Genomic DNA, 15,986 nt, shown 5'->3' on the forward strand with positions numbered 1-15,986 from the left:
AAGGCAACGTAGGTACATACAGTATAAGCACAAACAATATAAGACAACATAGGTAGGCGCAACATACACACATACAATAGAAGCCGACACAGGTAGGTGCAACATAAGTGCATACAATGTAAGCCGACAGAGATACAAGATACAAGAAAACCCGCCCCCAGGACTGGGACTCTCTGCCACTGATTGGAGTTGTCAGCATCTGAAAGGAAGTTAGGACTAGTGTCAAACGGCTGCAGGACAACTTAGCATCACCAAACATGTTATGTCAATCTCCCCATACAATCTAGAGCCCAACTACACCCTGCAAATGACAAATTTCAAGTCCCCAGGACTTGTGCTATTACAGGCTATGCAGCAGGGCAGAGCAGTTGTGGGACAAATACGTGCAGACACCCGTGACACAGGACAGGGAGAGAGAGCTTTTGAGGAGAAGAAAGGACCGAGAGACCCAAAGAACAGAGTGCACCAGAGACAAGTGACAGGACACACACCAGAACTGCTCTGCCCTGAGCACCTCAGCACTGTGATCAAAACAGACACTTTCCCTTTAGCTGGCCTAAGGGGACACTTCTTGCACATCCCTGCCCCCAAACCTGATCCTAAAGGCCCTCCCAGCACCCCGCTTTCACCCCCTCTGCGGGCCTTAGCCCTCCACTTATCTCTCTGGCATCTGGGGATGAGAATCCACGTCGCCTGGCAATGGAGGCTGCCTCGCCTGCGGGGAATGTCCTATGGTCACCGGGCTGTGGTCCCGTGCTCAGCTACAATCGAGAACACCAAACATCACTGCATGATCTTAGCTGCACAATGGACAAAACCCAGCAATCCTGCTACTCACCATTCTCCTGAGAACGCTCGGGCCGCACACTTTGGCCAGGCTCAGAGGCTGCCACCGTCATCGCAGGGTCTGCCTGGGTTAAGAAGAGACAAAGAGACTCGGCATTGCTGAAACACGAGTGGACCTTGGCTCCCCCTCCCTACCTCGGCGACTCACCGCAACTCCTCAGCCATTGCCAAAGGCAACTCTGATGCAATCTTGAAATACAAAATTTCAAGGCTTCATCACAGAGTCCTGCAATACTTCCTGAGAGCTCACAAGCACAGGAAATCCAGGCCATCAGCTGTTGGTGACAGGGGCTTGGCATACTCTGAGTGGATTCCCTAAAGCACACAAACAACAATGGATGCTTACAATTACACCAAAACCTGAAACCTGAGCAAGAACAACTGCTTCTGTCCACTGCTCACCTGGCACACAGGGCCTTGACTGCTGCTACCTGCCTGGACCTCCTAAAAATAAAGGCAAAGAACACTGCTGTAACACAGTCACCCTTTAGGCTTCCCCTGCAAATGCAAACAATGACTGACCTGATCATGGCAACACCCTCACCCCAGGACTGGGGCTCTCTGCCACTGACCTGAACTGTCTGCATCTGAAAGGAAGTTAGGACTAGTGTCAAACTGCTGCAGGACAACTTAACAGCACCAAACATGTTATGTCAATCTCCCCATACAATCTAGAGCCCAACTACACCCTGGAAATGACAAATTTCAAGTCCCCAGGACTTGTGCTATTACAGGCTATGCAGCAGGGCAGAGCAGTTGTGGGACAAATACGTGCAGACACCCGTGACACAGGACAGGCAGAGAGAGCTTTTGAGGAGAAGAAAGGACCGAGAGACCCAAAGAACACAGAGTGCACCAGAGACAAGTGACAGGACACACACCAGAACTGCTCTGCCCTGAGCACCTCAGCACTGTGATCAAAACAGACACTTTCCCTTTAGCTGGCCTTAGGAGACACTTCTTGGACATCCCCATCTCCAAAACTGACTCAAATACCCCTCCTGGGGAGTCCCAACCTGGCACCTCTCTTCCATCCCCTCTGTGGGTTGTAGCTCTCCACTTATCTTGCACATATCTGGGGATGCAAATCCCCATCAGGGGCAGAACGAGGCCTCGTGCCTGTCTGGGAAGTTCCAGTTGTCACCAGGCTGTTATTTCTTGCTCTGCCAAGAGAAAGAAAACCAAACGTCAGTGCACCACCTTAACAGCACATGGGCCAGAACCTGACAATTCTGCTACTCACCGTCTCCCAAGAAGTCTTGGGCCACACACCTCAGGCGCGCTTGGATTCTGACACCGTCATCTCAAGGCACACCTAGGTTAAGGGCAGACAAGGTGACATGGCATTGCTGCAACTTGAGGGTACCCTCGCTCCTCTTCCCTGCCTCACCACAACTCCTTGCCCATTCCTGTGGGTTACCAGGAGGGGACCTTGAAATGCAAAATTGGAAGGCTCTGTCACAGGGTCCTGTAATGCTTCTGGCAAGACCACACGTGCATGAAACCCGGTCCATCAGCCAGTTGGAGACAGAGGTATGAGTACACTGAGTGGATTCCCTAAAGCACACAAACAACAGTGGATGCTTACAGTTCCACCAAAAGCTGAGCAAAAACAACTGCTTTGGTCCACTGCTCACCTGGCACACTTGGCCTTGACTGCTGCTATCTGCCTGGACCACCTAAAAATAAAGGCAAAGAACACTGCTGTAACACGGTTACCATTTAGGCTGCTCCTGCAAGTGCAAACAATGACTGACCTGATCATGGGAAAACCCTCCTCCAGAACTGGGGCTCTCTGCCACAGATTCGAACTGTCTTCATGTGAAAGGAAGTTAGGACTAGTGTCAAATGGCTGCAGGACAACTTAGCATCACCAAACATGTTATGTCAATCTCCCCATACAATCTAGAGCCCAACTACACCCTGCAAATGACAAATTTCAAGTCCCCAGGACTTGTGTTATTACAGGCTATGCAGCAGGGCAGAGCAGCTGTGGGACAAATACGTGCAGACACCTGTGACACAGGACAGGATGTGACAAACCAGGGGACAGGACAGGGAGAGAGAGCTCTTGATGAGAAGAATATCTGCAAGGACCGAGAGACCCAAACAACACAGAGTGCACCAGAGACATGTGACAGGACACTCATCGGAACTGCTCTGCCCTGCATGCCTCAGCACTAAGGTCAAAACAGACACTTTTCGCCTTTAGATGGTCTAAGGAGACACTTCTTGGACGTCCCCAATTCCAAACTGACTGAAAAACCCCTCCTGGGGAGTCCCAACCTGGCACCTCGCTTATCACGCCCCTCGGTGGGTCATAACCCTCCACTTATCTTGCACATATCTGGGGATGCAAATCCCTGTTGGGTGCAGAAGAACGCCATCTCCCTGTCTGGTAAGTTCCAGCTGTCACCTCTTGGTCTGCCAAGGGAAAGAAAACTAAACATCAGTGCACAATCTGAACAGCACATCGGCCAAAACCTGGTAAATCTGCTACTCACCATCCTCCTCAGAATGCCCGGGTTCTTGGCCCTCACACTTTGGGCGTGCTTGGATTCTGACACCGTCATCGCAGGGGACACCTAGGTTAAGTGGAGACAAGGCAACATGGCATTGCTGAAACACGAGTGGAATCTCATTCCCCCCCGACTCACCGCAACACTTTGGCCATTCCCTCAGGGCTACCAGGATGGGACCTTGACATGCAGGATTGGAAGGCTCCATCAGAGGGTCCTGTAATGCTTCCAGCGAGATCACAAGGGCATGAAACCTGGTCCATCAGCCAGTTGGTAACGGAGGTATGCGCACTCAGAGTTGATTCCCTAAAGCACAAAATCAAGAATAAATGCTTAGAATTGCACCAAAAATTGAGACCTGAGCAAAACCAACTGTTCCTGTCCACTGCTCACCTTGGACACTCGGCCTTGACTGCTGCTATCTGTCTGGACCACCTAAAAATAAAGGCAAAGAACACTGCTGTAACACGGTCACCCTTTAGGCTGCCCCTGCAAATGCAAACAATGACTGACCTGATCATGGCAACACCCTCACCCAGGACTGGGACTCTCTGCCACTGATTGGAGTTGTCAGCATCTTGAAAGGAAGTTAGGACTAGTGTCAAATGGCTGCAGGACAACTTAGCATCACCAAACATATTAAGGCAATCCCCTAATACAATCTAGAGCCCAACTACACCCTGCAAATGACAAATTTCAAGTCCCCAGGACTTGTGCTATTACAGGCTATGCAGCAGGGCAGAGCAGTTGTGGGACAAATACGTGCAGACACCCGTGACACAGGACAGGCAGAGAGAGCTTTTGAGGAGAAGAAAGGACCGAGAGACCCAAAGAACACAGAGTGCACCAGAGACAAGTGACAGGACACACACCAGAACTGCTCTGCCCTGAGCACCTCAGCACTGTGATCAAAACAGACACTTTCCCTTTAGCTGGCCTTAGGAGACACTTCTTGGACATCCCCATCTCCAAAATTGACTCAAAAACCCCTCCTGGGGAGTCCCAACCTGGCACCCCTCTTCCATCCCCTCTGTGGGTTGTAGGTCTCCACTTATCTTGCACATATCTGGGGATGCAAATCCCCATCAGGTGCAGAACGAGGCCTCGTGCCTGTCTGGGAAGTTCCAGTTGTCACCAGGCTGTTATCTCTTGCTCTGCCAAGAGAAAGAAAACCAAACGTCAGTGCACTACCTTAACAGCACATGGGCCAGAACCTGACAATTCTGCTACTCACCGTCTCCCAAGAAGTCTTGGGCCACACACCTCAGGCGCGCTTGGATTCTGACACCGTCATCTCAAGGCACACCTAGGTTAAGGGCAGACAAGGTGACATGGCATTGCTGCAACTTGAGGGTACCCTCGCTCCTCTTCCCTGCCTCACCACAACTCCTTGCCCATTCCTGTGGGTTACCAGGAGGGGACCTTGAAATGCAAAATTGGAAGGCTCTGTCACAGGGTCCTGTAATGCTTCTGGCAAGACCACACGTGCATGAAACCCGGTCCATCAGCCAGTTGGAGACAGAGGTATGAGTACACTGAGTGGATTCCCTAAAGCACACAAACAACAGTGGATGCTTACAGTTCCACCAAAAGCTGAGCAAAAACAACTGCTTTGGTCCACTGCTCACCTGGCACACTTGGCCTTGACTGCTGCTATCTGCCTGGACCACCTAAAAATAAAGGCAAAGAACACTGCTGTAACACGGTCACCCTTTAGGCTGCCCCTGCAAATGCAAACAATGACTGACCTGATCATGGCAACACCCTCACTCAGGACTGGGGGCTCTCTGCCACTGATTGGAGTTGTCTTCATGTGAAAGGAAGTTAGGACTAGTGTCAAATGGCTGCAGGACAACTTAGCATCACCAAACATGTTATGTCAATCTCCCCATACAATCTAGAGCCCAACTACACCCTGGAAATGACAAATTTCAAGTCCCCAGGACTTGTGCTATTACAGGCTATGCAGCAGGGCAGAGCAGTTGTGGGACAAATACGTGCAGACACCCGTGACACAGGACAGGCAGAGAGAGCTTTTGAGGAGAAGAAAGGACCGAGAGACCCAAAGAACACAGAGTGCACCAGAGACAAGTGACAGGACACACACCAGAACTGCTCTGCCCTGAGCACCTCAGCACTGTGATCAAAACAGACACTTTCCCTTTAGCTGATCTAAGGGGACACTTCTTGCACATCCCCATCCCCAAAGCTCATTGAAAATGCCCTCCCAGCACCCCGCTTTCACCCCCTCTGCGGGCCTTAGCCCTCCACTTATCTCTCTGGCATCTGGGGATGAGAATCCACGTCGCCTGGCAATGGAGGCTGCCTCGCCTGCGGGGAATGTCCTATGGTCACTGGGCTGTGGTCCCGTGCTCAGCTACAATCGAGAACACCAAACATCACTGCACGATCTCAGCCGCACAGCAGCCACAACTCAGCAATTCTGCTGCTCACCATTATTCTCTTGAGAACGCCGGGCTCCTCGGGCCGCACGCTTCGCCCACGCCCTCCTGGCAGGGTCTGCCTGGCTGAAGAGCAGGCGAGGTGAGGCGGCGTTCCCAAAACTCGAGTGGACCCTGGTCCCCCTCACTAGTAGTTCCCCCACTTACAGCAACTCCTCGGCCGCTCCTGAGGCTCCCTGGTGTCACCTCCAAGTGACAAAGATCAAGGCTTCGTCGCAGAGCCGTGTGCCGCTCCCCGAATTCCCAGGAGAGCGAAGGAGCGGCTCTGCGGCCGCTTGCAGGGGGGACTCGCTGGTACACGAGTGGACTGCCTAACGCACACAAACATGAATGGATACTGAGACTTGCAGCAGAGACACTACAGCTGCAGGCACACAAATTCATAAATAATTAAACTAACAAAACCCCAAAATTCTACCAAAATATTAATTTTTTTTACCCAGTATCCAAATTGCCAAATAGATTAACAGAGACACCCTGTCCTATCCCCTCAATAACGCCTCTAAAATCTATGCCAAACAAATCCTGAAAACTAAGAAAACCCTGCCTGTATTGAAATAAAAACAAAAAAAAGTCTTGTAAACGTTATAAATTCATTAACCTAACACATCAGAACCATAAAAATATTAAACCTTTATGAACACCAGTACGCACGACCCTCGTTTCAACGTATAAAAGTAAAGCTATCCCTACTACTAACCTAACACAAATATCACAAAATATAGCAGTAAGAAAAGAAAAAAAAAATAATCCTCACTATAACTAGAATATAAATTTTTTATTTTAAGCCAAGAAAAATTCATACATTCTAAACAGGAACTTCCTCAAAATCAAGTATTTCAATAAACCCAAAAAACTCTAACATATTTCAAATAACTACAAAAAGGCTAAAAAACATAAAACAATCAAGCAACCCACCACAACTATCTAAAACTATCTACAATAAACCTTCTTTAAAAAAACCCAACAAATACTTCTTACCACCTCAACAATACATCACCAGCAACACCAAACAACTCAAAATACTGTAACTCCCATCCAAAAAATGCTCTATAAACTGAAACACTAAAACTCATCTAAAACACCCACTTACCCTTCAATAACCTCCTCTAACCTACACACAAATCTAAAACCAGTAAGAATTAACTATAAACTATCATACCCTAAAGAACTCCACCATTAAACACTACTGTACCAGACTTACTATAAATCAAAAACCCCAAAACACACCACTGTTAACATCACCAAAACATTTTTCTCCATTCCTCTAACAACCAAATACAAGCCTCGATTTACTTTCACTTGAAAAACATACAATACACCTACAACCAACTGCCCCAAAAATAAAAACACAGTCCTACCATCCAGCATAAATTCATCCAAATGAAACTTCAAAAAAATAAAGCTCCAAAACATCTGTAATAATCCAACATCATTAGATGAAAAGTATAACAAAAATATTTTTTAAATCATCCAAATTCTTCTAAAAGACTATTATACCACAAAAAAGGAAAAAAAAAAAAAAAAAAAAAAAGCAAAATCAAAAAGCATCAAAGTCCCACCAATTTCATCAAAAACAGCCAGAATGGCTCCACGAGCCAACAAAAAAAACCCCAACCTATAAGAAAATGCCAAACCACCTCAGAAACAAACAATAAAACACAGCCCCTCTTACCATGGTATTATTTTAGTACTATGATTAAAATACACATTCTATACAAAAATGTCCTCTACCCTTCCATCAATGCCACATAAAGCAAATAAATTAACTGTTATCATACAGGACATCCATATAAAAAAAAATCTCAATCGCCCTAAAACCTTAAAAATAATTACAAATTAACCCCAAAATGAAAACTTTAACAAAAGAAACCCAAAAACAAACAACAGAAACTAAAAATACACCACCATAGAACTAACTACCAGCAAAAACAACCCCACACTACACTCTTTTCACTAACAGTTGTCAGTGAGACACATCACAAAAATGAAACAAAAATAAAAAACAGCCCTAGAGAAACCCACAAAACAAATCACAAAACCCACTAGAAAAAGAAGTCCAACCAATTTACTAAACTTCAAACCATACAACAGACCCTGAAAGCTGCTAAAAATTAAAACCGTACCTCTACACTAACTCAAAGAGTAACCAGCATTCTGCTAAGTTAGCTTTAAAAACCAAACTAATAAAGGAGATTAACAAAAACCTAAACCACTAGACAATAAAAAGAGAAGCACCCAGATAAATAACTACCTAAAAAAATCCACTGTATAAATACACAAGTTCCTAAAAAAAAACCACTGATAAAAAGCAACCAACAAATAGATCAAACTGAAACAAAAACCCAAATAAATACAGTAACAACAAAAAAAATTATTCCTAACTCAATAAACCCATAATGCCTCAAACCATCAAAATACAAATACCACCTAGAAATAAACACATCACCAAAAGAGAAATGTAACCACAAACAGTAAGTCCCAAATTACCGGTAACAATAAAACGTCCACAACAATAAAACAAACCAAATGAACAAAACCTCTATAGGAAAATTTAAAAAATGCAATTACCAAGATTAAAAAAAAAACCTCACTAATTCACTACAGCACACTACCTCAAGCCCACCAAAACAAACACAATGCACTCGCGCTAATAAAAGCCTCCACAACCGAATTGAAAAACAACCCTCTACATCATGCTACGACCCATAAAAACCAGCGTAAACCTTTAGAAACGCATCCTTAAAAAACATAAGAACCGATCAAAAAGAAATCCAACAACAACACTCAATCCAAAAAAAACCTTGTCACGAGCACCCGAAGCAAGAACCGTAACAACCAAGAAGCGCCCGGGGCCCTTCTCCTACAGCGACGCCGATCAAAAGCCACCGATCCCAGGAGCTCCTCAGGAGCGCCTCAAAAGCAGCGCAGCGAGGGAGGCTGGAAGATGCGGAGCCGCGCTCCCGGCCCCGGGCGCAGCGCGGCTCCGGCAGGAAAGCGGCTCCTCCGGCAGGCAGAGGCGGCGCCGCGCCGGCAGACCCCCGCCCGCTGCCCCCGGCCCGGCGGGGCCGGCACCGGGCCCGGGGGGCCCCGGCGGCGCCCGAGCCCCGCGCCCGGAGCGGACGGAGCGGCGGCACCGGCCGGCACCGGCGCGGCGCCCGCGCCGCCTCCCCCGCCCGCCGGCCCGGCCAAAGCTCCGCTCGGCTCCGCACGGCTCGCACCGGCGCGGCTCCGGCGGGCCCGCGGCAGCCCAGCCGCGCCCAGCTCCCCTTCCGCCCCGGCCAGCCCCGGCACTGCCGGCAGGGCTCCGCGCCGCACCCTTCGCTGCCGGGCCGGGGGCAGAAGAAGCGCCCCGAATGCAGCGGCACAGCCCGATCCCCGCCCTGCCAGCGCTGCCACGGCTGCAGCTCCCTTCCTCTGAAGCCCCGACTCTGACGCCACGCTCCGGCGCTCACCTCACCCCAACGAGGGCACAGAAACGTAGGCTTCCCTTCAATCGCGTCCCCTAGAAGAGAAGAAAAGAAGCGGCTTGCCTCAAACGATGGCAAAAGGGGGCTTTTTACCTCAGTCCAAACCCCTTAAAAGGGGGGACAACAGGACTGCCCCCTCCAATTCAACCTCAGGAGGACGAAGTTTCAAAGGGAAAGGAGAAAAGTCCCGGCTGCAAAGGCGCACCGGCTCACCTGCTGCTTCTCGGCACAAAGGTTTGTCCCTCGGCTCCTCCTCAGAGCAAGGCTCCACGTATCCAGGTGGGTTTCCAGGTGATCCCCCAGACCCTGCCCGAAGCGCCCGCTGTCCTTCCAGGAGACAGCCCCGGGAGCCCCCCATAAACTCCTCTCCTCCAGCAGCTCCGTACAAAAGCATTGCGAGGAAAACCCCCTAAATCAGCTGCCGGAGGAGCCGCGCCCTCCTCATCATCCTCACAGCCCACACCTGGGGCTGCTCTGAGCCCTCCTCATCCTCACAGCTCACACCTGGGGCTGCTCTGAGCCCTCCTCATCCTCACAGCTCACACCTGGGGCTGCTCTGAGCCCTCCTCATCCTCACAGCTCACACCTGGGGCTGCTCTGAGCCCTCCTCATCCTCACAGCTCACACTTGGGGCTGCTCTGAGCCCTCCTCATCCTCACAGCTCACACCGGGGGCTGCTCTGAGCCCTCCTCATCCTCACAGCTCACACCTGCCGCTGTTGCCACTCTCCAACAGCGTCTCTCCGTCTCCAGCACACAGCCCACTTCGCACAGACACAGATCCAACAGAAATCTGCTACGGGTGTCGGCTTTTCTTAATCCGTCTGGGTACACGACTAAAACACATACGTGCATTGATGGTCATTGAGAGAAAGCTTTCCCCTGGAGAAAACAGTCCTTTTGCCGGCACACTTTGATACACCTTCGCAAAAAGCAGAAGCAGTAGCGAGTCCTAAGACCCCTGCCGAAGAACCCAGCCCTGTTTGGGACACCCAAAGCAGCAGACCTCGAAAAAGGAGGGGAAAAGTCAAGCTTGGAGGGGAAAAAGAGGATAGAAATACAGCAGCCTTTAAAAATGCCTGCACGGAGCAATAGTGGGAACCAGTCACATTTCTTCTTTCCTTGCTTTCTTTGATGACATAAATAGGAAGTAAGAACACGTTAAACAAAAGGCAGAGCTAGGATTTGACAGGTCTTCATTTTGGCAGGCGCCCCGAGCTCCACGGCTGCGGGGGAAAGAAGCGAAGGGGCGACGGCAAGAGAGGAGGGAGAGCGGGACATGCGAAAGGGCGGGGAGGGAGGTCGGGCTGCGGAGGAAAGCGGTCGGGGAAGGGAAAGGCCGGCAGGGCAGCAAGAGGGACGGGGCACAGAGGAGGGAGAGAGGGGGAATGGAACGGAGCAGCGGGGCAGGGACAGGACAGGACAGGAAGGAGCCGGGTTTGGGGGGGACACGGAAACGGGGGAAAGAGAGGTAACTGAACACGGGCAGGAGCATGGAGCGGGAGAGAGAGGAACAGGAGGGGATCCTCCCGGCGCCCCGGCTCCGCCCCGGCTCAGCCCCGCCCGGGCTGCTGCGCTCGGCAGAGCTCGGCTCCGTTCGGCTGGACTCGCCTCCTCGGCCAGCTTCGGCTACTTTCGGCCACGCTCGGCTATTTCCGGCCGCATTCGCCTCCATTCGCCTCTTCGGCAAAGCTCGGCTCGCCGACACAGAAGGAGGAAGGAAAATGGAAAAGGAATGGGGGAGAGAACAAGAGGGAGAAGGGAGACACAGAGGGAAAGTGTCCTTACACCTGGTGGCACCCTGACTCTGTCTGATTTCCTATCGGCCTTCAGGTCTGGAGAGTTCCTTTGGTTTTGAATTGTATGTTCTAATGAACGCCCCAAAAGCCAGAGCTATATTCTGCATGGACAGCTGCTCTTGCACGAATACAGGGAGATTTCCAGCAGCTCTGCTGGGCTGGGATAGGCTCCCATGGTAAGCTGAGAGGATGGAGACTCGGCCCCCAAGCTACAGCCACCGGGACAACTCTCCATCACGGGGCCAGGGAGCTGTGCAGGGCACAGACTCCCCTCATCCCCAGCACTGCTGTCCCCGGAGAGCCCGCTGGCTCTCTGCTCCTGAGAAACACTCTCTTCTCGCAAAAACCCAACTCCCTCACCACCTGCATCTGCTTCTTCTTCAGTATTGCCCGCAACCTTCATTTCTGCTCTCTCAAAGCACTGTTCATCTCCACCTCTTTTTCATCGCAACATCTTTCAATTGACACCTTTGAAGTGAAGAGGCCACTGAATTCTACCATTACAGAGTAAAACCACTCAGTACTGACAGAGCCTGCTATTAGTTTTAGTCCTCAGTTCTGCATTCCAAGGGATACTTTTGAAAACACACTGAAAACTCATAAAATACGTGGCATTCACTGGAGCCAGGGCTCACTTCTGCACTGTGCCTTGGCACAAACACGCTCCATCACCTGTGACATCTCTCCTGCGTTGACCATTGTTCAAAGCTTTCCTGCAGGGGCCTGACAGAGCAACAGGAGCTTGCTGAGCTTCTGTCAGGGCAGGAGCATAACAGGGTGCAGATCCTGTCCTGACCCCACCAAAGAGGGGTTTTTCCTGCATTCCTTCCTGCTGTGACACTCAATGACAAACATCCTCTGGGCCTCTATGTTACCAAATACAAGGACATGCCAACGTTTAGCGAGGACAATTTCAGCTTTCCCAATCTAAACTTTCCATATGATGCAATGACACGGTCACTTATTTACTGAGAACCCCAGCCCACGTAGCCTAGAGAAGTGTCTGTTGGCTCAGAGCAAGCTTTAGGAGCCTGGAAGAAGCTTGTTTTGATTTAGATGCCAGGCCCAAGACTGCATTTGAACTCCTGTCTCCCCACCAGAGGTTTCTAACCCTTCCCCCGTGTCACATGTGCAACACCAAATACAGCAGAAAAGCACTTCTGGGAGAAGCTTAGGAATGGAGGAAAGTATAGTTATTATACGCGTTTCATATATCTGTATGTAAAGATAGATAAATAGATAGCTAAATATGTACAGACATCTGTACACCCACCTACACCGGTATCTATATGAAGTCCTTTTTAGACCCCTCCCCAAATTTGTAAGTGATTGGTGCTTATAGAGGCAAAAAAAATGAACTTTTAAGTTAAGCCAACTGGGGTGGCTATTTGTGTCACAACAGTCTCTGAAAAAATGATGACAGCACTTAAAAGTCACCAACAGTAGTAATAATAACAACAGTAATAAAGTATTTGGCAGCTTATGCTGCTTCTTGTACTTACTGCTCAATGCCTTGCTATTTCAGTAGTTCACTATGAAGCAATAAAGCAAAAGCCTTAAGGCTGGCTTGCTTAGCTTACAAGAAGCTCTGTTCCAATTTGGAGAAAAAATAAAACTTGGAGCATTATCAGTAAAACAGAGATTCTCCCCATACCTATTAAAAATGCAGTATTTGCTCTGCAGACCTGCAAAAACTTACTTTAAAAGGTTAACTGCGACCTTTCATAAACCCAGTCTCATTTTAGCAGAAGAGTTTCCTGCTTCTCTGTGACTGTGAGATGTATCTATTAAGTTCCTTTCAAAGGCCTTGCCTGACCTATTCATTTTGCAATTGAGAGCCAAAATAGCTCAATATCAAATATCTGCAAGCACCTTAGTACTTTTGGAAGAGTGGAACTGCTCGATCAAATCCTCACGCTGACCACACTGTTTCAAAATGCAACAATGAATTACGTCATTATGTCTCCATTTGGAAAGGATTATAATGTAAAATTAAGACAAGAGCCTGCCCTACTCTGAAGGCATGGGGACAATGGGGATTTGAGTCCCCAGTATGTAACTACTGTTGCAAATGGAAGACATCTATCAAGAACAGAGACGTGCGTTACTGCACGAGATACAGTGCCCAAGTCCCAGACTTCATTAACCTTAATTAAATGGTCTTGAAACCAAAATTTTTCCGTAGCAGTTCAACGGCATTAAAAGGGCCCTCCCTCTCTGTAAACGGTTTTGATACATAAACATGCAAGCACTCCCAGAAGGGCCACATCCTTAAGGACTGCTACTATATATTTACTTTATGAAGACTCTGCCCCATCTGCTGGGTCAGCCACGCACACGGCCCCACTGCTACGCTTGAGTGTGGCACTGGAATAAAACTTTTCTTGTGTTTAGGAACAAAACCCTGTCAGTCAAATCCACAATCATTCCAGCAGCAAGTAGGGATGCACCAAACTGCTCGGGTTTCCATCCCTGTTTATTCTGGAAACTGACCACAAACTCCTACGGAGATTTTGAAGGGCACAAGGGCTTCTTGTGAAAGCACAAAGGAAAGAATAAATGACTAAACTGGTATGTTCAGAAGAATAGGTGGGAGGTTTGTACCTAAGCACATAAGGCCACAGCCTCCTTTTTCAACATGTACAATCGTAGAATCAGAGAATGGTTTGGGTTGGAAGGGACACCAAAGCTTTTCTCATCCCCTGCAGGGACACCTTCCACTAGAGCAGGTTGTTCCAAACCCCATCCAACCTGGCCTTGGACAATTCCAGGGGTGGGGCTGCCTCAGCTTCTCTGGGCAACCTCTGCTAGGGCCTCGTCACCGTAACAGGGAAGAATTTCTTCTGTATGTAGGATTTCTTTAAGCTTTAAAGTCCTAAAGCAGAGGCCACCTCAGGCAGGCATTTACGGATGTAAAGGGTCCTTCTCAAAGGAAACTGTAAAACATGTTCAATGTTCATTAACCTTTCATATGCTGCTCACCAATTACAGAGTGTTTTGAAGAATTTTTTAATGAACGTAAATTTTAACCAAAAATACTGCAAAGCCATTATTAATACTGTATGTAGGCACAGGGTACCTGACTTGTAAAGCTGCCAGAAACCTAAACTCTTCTGATAAGATTTGCCACATTTTTTTCTTTAAATAAATACATTTTTAAAAATCATCAAATGTCCCTGCTTTATTTCACCACGCAACAAAACAGATGGCACAGTCTCAAGTCTGTGCTTCTGTTTCCTATTACATTAATTTCTCCTACCCTGTTCCTCCCTCAAAGCAGTGAACGTGCAGGCAAAGTAATCCTGCCATTGCTCCAGCTCTATGGAGGATACAAACCTGCCTGCAGCCTCTGTCCCTCTGCTACTAGGCAGTCACTGCTGCGCCCAGGCTCTTTATTCACGGTTGTAACAGAAACACTTTCATTTTTTTCTCTTAAAAAGACACCTAACATTTCACCAGATGGTATCAGCACTTCCAAGTGCCTGTAAACCAGACTCCCCAAGCCCAGCCCATTAGCAGCTGCTCTGTGAGTGGCAAAGGAATCCAAAAATTAATTGCCTACCTTACACCGCTTCTCACCTGGTCTTGGCTACTTCCTTTCCTCAGGCTCTGGCAAGAAACCCAGACATGAATCAATTCCCCAACCACAATGACAGCCATGAAAAGCTATTTAGGCTGCTGACAGTTCGGCCCGTATCATTGGGCAGTCTGACTGAATTAGGATAGAGAATTTTAGGCTCCCCACACTCTTCTGAGCAGAGGTAGGGTGCGTTATGTTCCTGTCTTGTGGAAACCTGGCACGTGGCAGAATGGGAGTTGGGTTTGTGCATCCTTTGCTGCTTACTCCTCTCCTTACCCCCAAAAACTGGACGTGGAGCTGCAGACATCCTTTTTACCTTTGTACTGGGGAACAAAGAGGTGGCAGATCCCCACCATTAATAGCCTGTGCAGACAGACCAACAATTAAATACAACTGTACTGGGTTTGCAAGGCAAAGCTTTGGTAGCAGGGTGGGGGGCAGAGCGGCGGCTTCTGCAAGAAGCTGCTGGCAGCTTCCTCCATGTCTGGCAGAGCCAGTCCCTGGCAGCTCCAAAGATGGATGTGCTTCAGGACGAGGCTGAGCCCATGAGAAATGGTGGTGGTGCCTCTGTGATCATGTGTTTCAGAAAAAAGAAAAAAATAAGTTTCTGCACAGTTGTAATTGCAGCCAGAGGAGAGTGGAGTGAGAGTACGTGAAAGGAACAACTCTGCAGACACCGAGGTCAGTGAAGAAGGAGGGGGAGAAGGTGTTCCAGGCACAGGAGCTGGGATTGCTCTGCGACCATGGTGAGGCAGCTGTGCCCCTGCAGCCCATGGAGATCCATGGGGATGCAAAGATCCACCTGCAGCCTGTGGAGGAGACCCATGCCAGAGCAGGGGGATGCCTGTGAGGAGGCTGTGACCCCGTGGGAGGCCTGTGGAAGGAGGAGCCCCTGCTGGAGCAGCTTGTCCCTGAAAGGCTGTACCCGTGGTAGGGTGGCCCACGCTGCAGCAGCCTGAAGGGACTTTCACCCACTGGAGGGACACAGACTGCAGCAGTGTGATGGGGAGTGTTGCCTGTGGGATGGACTCACACTGCAGCAATTCACAGGGATCTGCTGCCTGCGAGACGGACTCATGCTGCAAAAGTTCATGGAGAACTGTCTCCCATGGGAGAGACCCCAAGGAGCAGCAGGGGAGCGACTGCTTTCCCTGATGAACTGATTGTCACCTCCATTGCCTGTGTCCCTGCACAGATGGGGTAGGAGGTAGAGCTGGGAAGGAGGGTGTGGGAAGATGATGTTTTTAAGGTTTTATGTTGTTTCTCATTATCCTGCTCTGACTATTTAGCCATGAATTCAATTAGTATCTC

The 15,986-nt window shown here is 49.1% G+C and overlaps 1 long non-coding RNA gene across 3 annotated transcripts in view; it reads right to left on the reverse strand.

Annotated features, from left to right (window-relative positions):
- LOC144248615 (uncharacterized) overlaps positions 1–15,986 on the reverse strand; it is a 104,200-nt gene that overhangs the window by 77,792 nt on the left and 10,422 nt on the right. For all 3 annotated transcript variants that reach the window (XR_013341914.1, XR_013341915.1, XR_013341913.1), the window contains one exon: positions 9,283–9,332. This is a non-coding gene — a long non-coding RNA (uncharacterized LOC144248615). The remainder of the gene's footprint in view (positions 1–9,282; positions 9,333–15,986) is intronic.

This window comes from Lonchura striata, unplaced genomic scaffold (assembly GCF_046129695.1).
Source record: "Lonchura striata isolate bLonStr1 unplaced genomic scaffold, bLonStr1.mat Scaffold_194, whole genome shotgun sequence".
Taxonomy (NCBI): Eukaryota; Metazoa; Chordata; class Aves; order Passeriformes; family Estrildidae; genus Lonchura; species Lonchura striata.